General features: G+C 42.8%; 1 long non-coding RNA gene across 1 annotated transcript; it reads right to left on the reverse strand.

The window, feature by feature from the left end:
• Positions 1–3,035: 3,035 nt before the first annotated feature.
• Positions 3,036–3,940, reverse strand: LOC116361903 (uncharacterized). The gene is made up of 2 exons (XR_004207679.1): positions 3,613–3,940; positions 3,036–3,481 (listed from the first exon to the last, which is right to left on the reverse strand). It is a non-coding gene; the product is annotated as an uncharacterized LOC116361903 (long non-coding RNA).
• Between the last annotated feature and the right edge of the window lie 2,359 nt (positions 3,941–6,299).

Here is a 6,299-nt window from a genome sequence, read left to right on the forward strand (position 1 = left end):
CTAATGGGGGTGGGGCACATTACTGCTAACTAATGGGGGGGGGGCACATTACTGTTAACTAATGGGGGGGGCACATTACTGTTAACTAATGGGGGGGGCACATTACTGCTAACTAATGGGGGGGGGGCACATTACTGCTAACTAATGGGGGGGGGCACATTACTGCTAACTAATGGGGGGGGGCACATTACTGTTAACTAATGGGGGGGGCACATTACTGCTAACTAATGGGGGGGGGCACATTACTGCTAACTAATGGGGGGGGGGGCACATTACTGCTAACTAATGGGGGGGGGGGCACATTACTGCTAACTAATGGGGGGGGCACATTACTGCTAACTAATGGGGGGGGGCACATTACTGTTAACTAATGGGGGGGCACATTACTGCTAACTAATGGGGGGGGCACATTACTGCTAACTAATGGGGGGGGCACATTACTGCTAACTAATGGGGGGGGCACATTACTGCTAACTAATGGGGGGGGGCACATTACTGCTAACTAATGGGGGGGGCACATTACTGCTAACTAATGGGGGGGTGGGGCACATTACTGTTAACTAATGGGGGGGTGGGGCACATTACTGCTAACTAATGGGGGGGGGGGCACATTACTGTTAACTAATGGGGGGGGGGCACATTACTGCTAACTAATGGGGGGGGTGGGGCACATTACTGCTAACTAATGGGGGGGGGCACATTACTGCTAACTAATGGGGGGGGCACATTACTGCTAACTAATGGGGGGGGCACATTACTGCTAACTAATGGGGGGGGGCACATTACTGTTAACTAATGGGGGGGGCACATTACTGCTAACTAATGGGGGGATAATATGCACATTACTGCTAACTAATGGGGGGATAATATGCACATTACTGCTAACTAATGGGGGGATAATATGCACATTACTGCTAACTAATGGGGGGATAATATGCACATTACTGCTAACTAATGGGGGGATAATATGTACATTACTGCTAACTAATGGGGGGATAATATGCACATTACTGCTAACTAATGGGGGGATAATATGTACATTACTGCTAACTAATGGGGGGATAATATGTACATTACTGCTAACTAATGGGGGGATAATATGTACATTACTGCTAACTAATGGGGGGATAATATGCACATTACTGCTAACTAATGGGGGGGCACATTACTGCTAACTAATGGGGGGATAATATGTACATTACTGCTAACTAATGGGGGATAATATGTGCATTACTGCTAACTAATGGGGGGGGGCACATTACTGCTAACTAATGGGGGGATAATATGCACATTACTGCTAACTAATGGGGGGGATAATATGCACATTACTGCTAACTAATGGGGGGATAATATGCACATTACTGCTAACTAATGGGGGGATAATATGCACATTACTGCTAACTAATGGGGGGGGGCACATTACTGCTAACTAATGGGGGGGGGGGGCACATTACTGCTAACTAATGGGGGGATAATATGCACATTACTGCTAACTAATGGGGGGATAATATGCACATTACTGCTAACTAATGGGGGGATAATATGCACATTACTGCTAACTAATGGGGGGATAATATGTACATTACTGCTAACTAATGGGGGGATAATATGCACATTACTGCTAACTAATGGGGGGATAATATGCACATTACTGCTAACTAATGGGGGGATAATATGCACATTACTGCTAACTAATGGGGGGATAATATGCACATTACTGCTAACTAATGGGGGGGGGCACATTACTGCTAACTAATGGGGGGATAATATGCACATTACTGCTAACTAATGGGGGGATAATATGCACATTACTGCTAACTAATGGGGGGATAATATGCACATTACTGCTAACTAATGGGGGGATAATATGCACATTACTGCTAACTAATGGGGGGATAATATGTACATTACTGCTAACTAATGGGGGGATAATATGCACATTACTGCTAACTAATGGGGGGATAATATGTACATTACTGCTAACTAATGGGGGGATAATATGTACATTACTGCTAACTAATGGGGGGATAATATGCACATTACTGCTAACTAATGGGGGGATAATATGTACATTACTGCTAACTAATGGGGGATAATATGTGCATTACTGCTAACTAATGGGGGGGGCACATTACTGCTAACTAATGGGGGGATAATATGCACATTACTGCTAACTAATGGGGGGATAATATGTACATTACTGCTAACTAATGGGGGGATAATATGCACATTACTGCTAACTAATGGGGGGGGGGGGGGGGCACATTACTGCTAACTAATGGGGGGGGCACATTACTGCTAACTAATGGGGGGATAATATGTACAGACGCAGGTACCCAACACCCTTAAGTCACGCTTTTATCGTGTTTGTGGTAATACATCAGATTCCAAGGTCGATTAGCTACAGGACGTTATTTCTACCAAACTAGTTACAGAAACAAATACTCCCAACACACCCCTCCCTGTACATACCAGCATACCGTCCTTTCCCCCAACTAAATATTCACAATGTTTGTGAGTTATATTACACAATTCTAGGATGTTAGCCCATCCATAAAGATTAGACATTAAACTAGGTGCGAACCTATGACTTCACTCTTTCCCATAAGCGTTTATATCTTTAAGAGAGATCGCTCACCGCTGTTTATTCACACAGGATGTGGCAGTCGCGGCATATTTGTTTTGAGAAGTAATGTTTAGCAAGGACTACATTCTGTCTTGATAGGAATATGTCGTGTTTGTCTTTGTGTCGGCCTCCCCTTCTCTCTATGTTCTCGCTCTGTTTTGCTTTCCTGTATCTCCTATAGTACAGAACACAGCAGAACTATGGAGTAATCTGAACAGACACACACACAGAATATGAACTAAATCATGTTTAAATCTGAGATCATTTCTGTTCCTTAATGATATTAGCAGTTCACTCCCATCTTAAACCCGATTTAACATTCAACTGTCTTCTCCTTCATTTACCTCAATAACCGGTGTTCTCCTGCTGTCGCTTTGGCAACAAAATGCGTGCAACCAAAACAGATGTCTTAGATTGTTAACGTGGAAACTATATTTCGTCTCCGATGTTTATTGGAAGAAAAAAACAAAACAACATTTGCACAATGACCACTTGTTGTTTCAAATACATCATTACAGTTGACGGTGAGCAAGTTATCACACTTTCTTTTTTTTTTAAATACATTTGCGTTGACATGAAATCAGTCAAAACACCTCAAAAGACAACATGGTATCAATAACAAGATGAAACATGCTGAAATAAGCCCTGTATGATTCCTCCCATGACAGTGTCTCTCTGGCGAGCAGTCTGGCCAACCAGAACCACAACAGGCTGAGGAGCGCACATCGTTGGCAGCCAACCCATCTACCATGTAGCGAGATGATCAATCATTGTAAACACAAACTATTCACTTACTGCTACAAATACAACAACCGTGTCTGTTGAGTTGCATCTTCTGTTCCGTATGTCCATCGTCTATAAATTGGGGGAAAAAATGTTAACTCAAGCTACCGAGTTTTGTTTTTTCAACAGAAAGCGGATTGAGCTGAAGCTACCAAAAGTGGCTAACATCTTTATCAGTAATGTATAACATATTTGGACAGTACCTGATTAAACGGTAATTGGTTAGCTATACTTTTGTCGGGTGGTGAACAGAGCTTCAGCAGTTGGATTGGATTCGAGTTGTCTAAGGCACTGATGTCAGTGTAAGAGTCGTCACTACAGTCATCGGCTCGATTCCAGGCTGTATCACATCCGGCCGTGATTGGGAGTCCTACAATTGGTCCAGCGTCGTTCACGTTAGTTTTAACGTTATAGCTAGACTGGGTACTCTGCTTGGCGTTTCCATGTGGGACTGAGAGGAAGCCCACTGGAGGGCAAATGGGAGAAGGCGGAACGAGACGGATTTTGGCCAACATTTTCAATAAAGTTTTATGTTCCTGTAGAGAAATGCTAATTCTTATGTAGGTGACCAAACTATTGTTGATAAAGGGCTACCACTCAGAGGTGAGCCTGTGGGGTCCCCTACAGGATAGCTCCCGCATTACACTAATGGCCAAAACCAGCGCACACACACATGATCTCCGTTGTAGCTGAACGTTGAATACCTGAAGAGGATTCTACGATGACGGACAGACAACTGAGCCAATGGCGGAAGACTACAGACTACACCCCAGCTGAACCAATCCAAAGATCCGATCTTCCAGAATCAACCTACTTTCTGTTCTATATATAAGTGGTGTACTGATTGTATCGGGCTCTTCTTCGTCTGCGCTTCCGTACGAACCAGCGGGAGAGCCGTAATTACGCTGTTCTAGATATCTTCACTCTGAATAAACTGTAGCTTGTCATACAATTTACCACCTTGTCTGAATCGATCCTTGACCGACTCGTCCGTCTACATACCAAATTACTAACAGAAATGGTAGCAGAGTATAGTTTACTAACGATCCAGTCGAAGTGAGTTGATTTGGGTGTGGAGAAGGCGAGTTGGGGAAAGGACGATTCATTAAATAAATAAGAAAGACGGGTGAAGACTTTCGGGGGAGGGCAACAATTCTGCTCAACTCGGAAAACTGATTTCAAGGTGCACCATATAAAAATAAGGTAAGCAAAAGCCTGTTAAATCAAACTTTGCATATTGTCGAATAGTCTGTCCAAATTTTTATCAGTTTTTCCGAGTAAGTATGAATTCTTGTGTAAATTTATAATTTGCTGACGAGTCGAAATAACAGTGTATGTGAACATATGTAGTAACGAACCGGCGACGGCCGGTGTGATTTAAATCATTGATGAGATATCAGTCCGGTCAGCACAGTCTGCTAGCTTTCAATGATGAGTGATCACTGTTTTGTCTTTGTTAGTTCCGATAGGGGTCGGGAATAGAGATCAGTAGGGGATAGCTAATTACTATTCTTCAAATCTGGCACCGAGGGGGATAAATTGTAATTTTATCCTGTGGCCCGGTACGGCTCAGTCTGATAGAGATTCACCGATAGGGGTCGGACATGTGTGTTAGTTCCGATAGGGGTCGGGAATAGAGATCAGTAGGGGATAGCTAATTACTATTCTTCAAATCTGGCACCGAGGGGGATAAATTGTAATTTTATCCTGTGGCCCGGTACGGCTCAGTCTGATAGAGATTCACCGATAGGGGTCGGACATGTGTGTTAGTTCCGATAGGGGTCGGGAATAGAGATCAGTAGGGGATAGCTAATTACTATTCTTCAAATCTGGCACCGAGGGGGATAAATTGTAATTTTATCCTGTGGCCCGGTACGGCTCAGTCTGATAGAGATTCACCGATAGGGGTCGGACATGTGTGTTAGTTCCGATAGGGGTCGGGAATAGAGATCAGTAGGGGATAGCTAATTACTATTCTTCAAATCTGGCGCCGAAGGGGATAAATTGTAATTTTATCCCGTGACCCGGTACGGCTCAGTCTGATAGAGATTCACCGATAGGGGTCGGACATGTGTAATAATTCTGATAGGGGTCAGCTCGATAGGGATCAGGAATAGAGATCAGTAGGGGATAGCTAATTACTATTCTTCAAATCTGGCGCCGATGGGGATAAGTTGTAATTTTATCCTGTGGTCCGGTACGGCTCAGTCTGATAGAAATTCACTGATAAGGATCGGCTTTCAGGGGTCAGAGATATAACGTGCTGTTTTGTCTTGTTTTGTCTATTTGTAACTGTTTATGTTATGTTATGTTAAAATGCAATGTGGTTGTAATTGTTTCCATTAAGATTGTTGGTGGTTAGATAGAGGGAGAGAGAGAGAATTATAATAAGGGATATTGGATAAATCCGAAACTTCTATATTGTACCTATGTACCTATGTTAATAGGTACATGTATAAATGTATAATCAGGAATGAAATGACTGATGTATAATTGAAATAATATCTGAATATAATATTTAAATATTGAGACTAAATAGTCGAATAGATCCCTTGGTTGTGCGCTCCACAAATGCTATACCAGCCCATGCGGTTTTTCTCAACCTGAATATACGAAGGAGAAGCTCTGAGATAAGGCAGAGCACGAGCAATAGTGTCTCTTCGAATACCTCGTGGGCATTAATCAACGTCGGGCGAAGTATATGCTAACTATATTCAGATAGAAGGAGAGAATTTCGATTAAAACTACGATTAAATTCCGATTGAATTAAATTAAATTACGTTTAAAGCAAATTCACAATGGCGAACCCCAATACTCCAAAGCTGAGGTTTAATGAGTTCCTAGAACAAAAAATTAAATATAGATCAGGGGGAAAGGAACGATGGACGCC

The sequence above is a fragment of the Oncorhynchus kisutch genome, unplaced genomic scaffold (assembly GCF_002021735.2).
Source record: "Oncorhynchus kisutch isolate 150728-3 unplaced genomic scaffold, Okis_V2 scaffold770, whole genome shotgun sequence".
Taxonomy (NCBI): domain Eukaryota; kingdom Metazoa; phylum Chordata; class Actinopteri; order Salmoniformes; family Salmonidae; genus Oncorhynchus; species Oncorhynchus kisutch.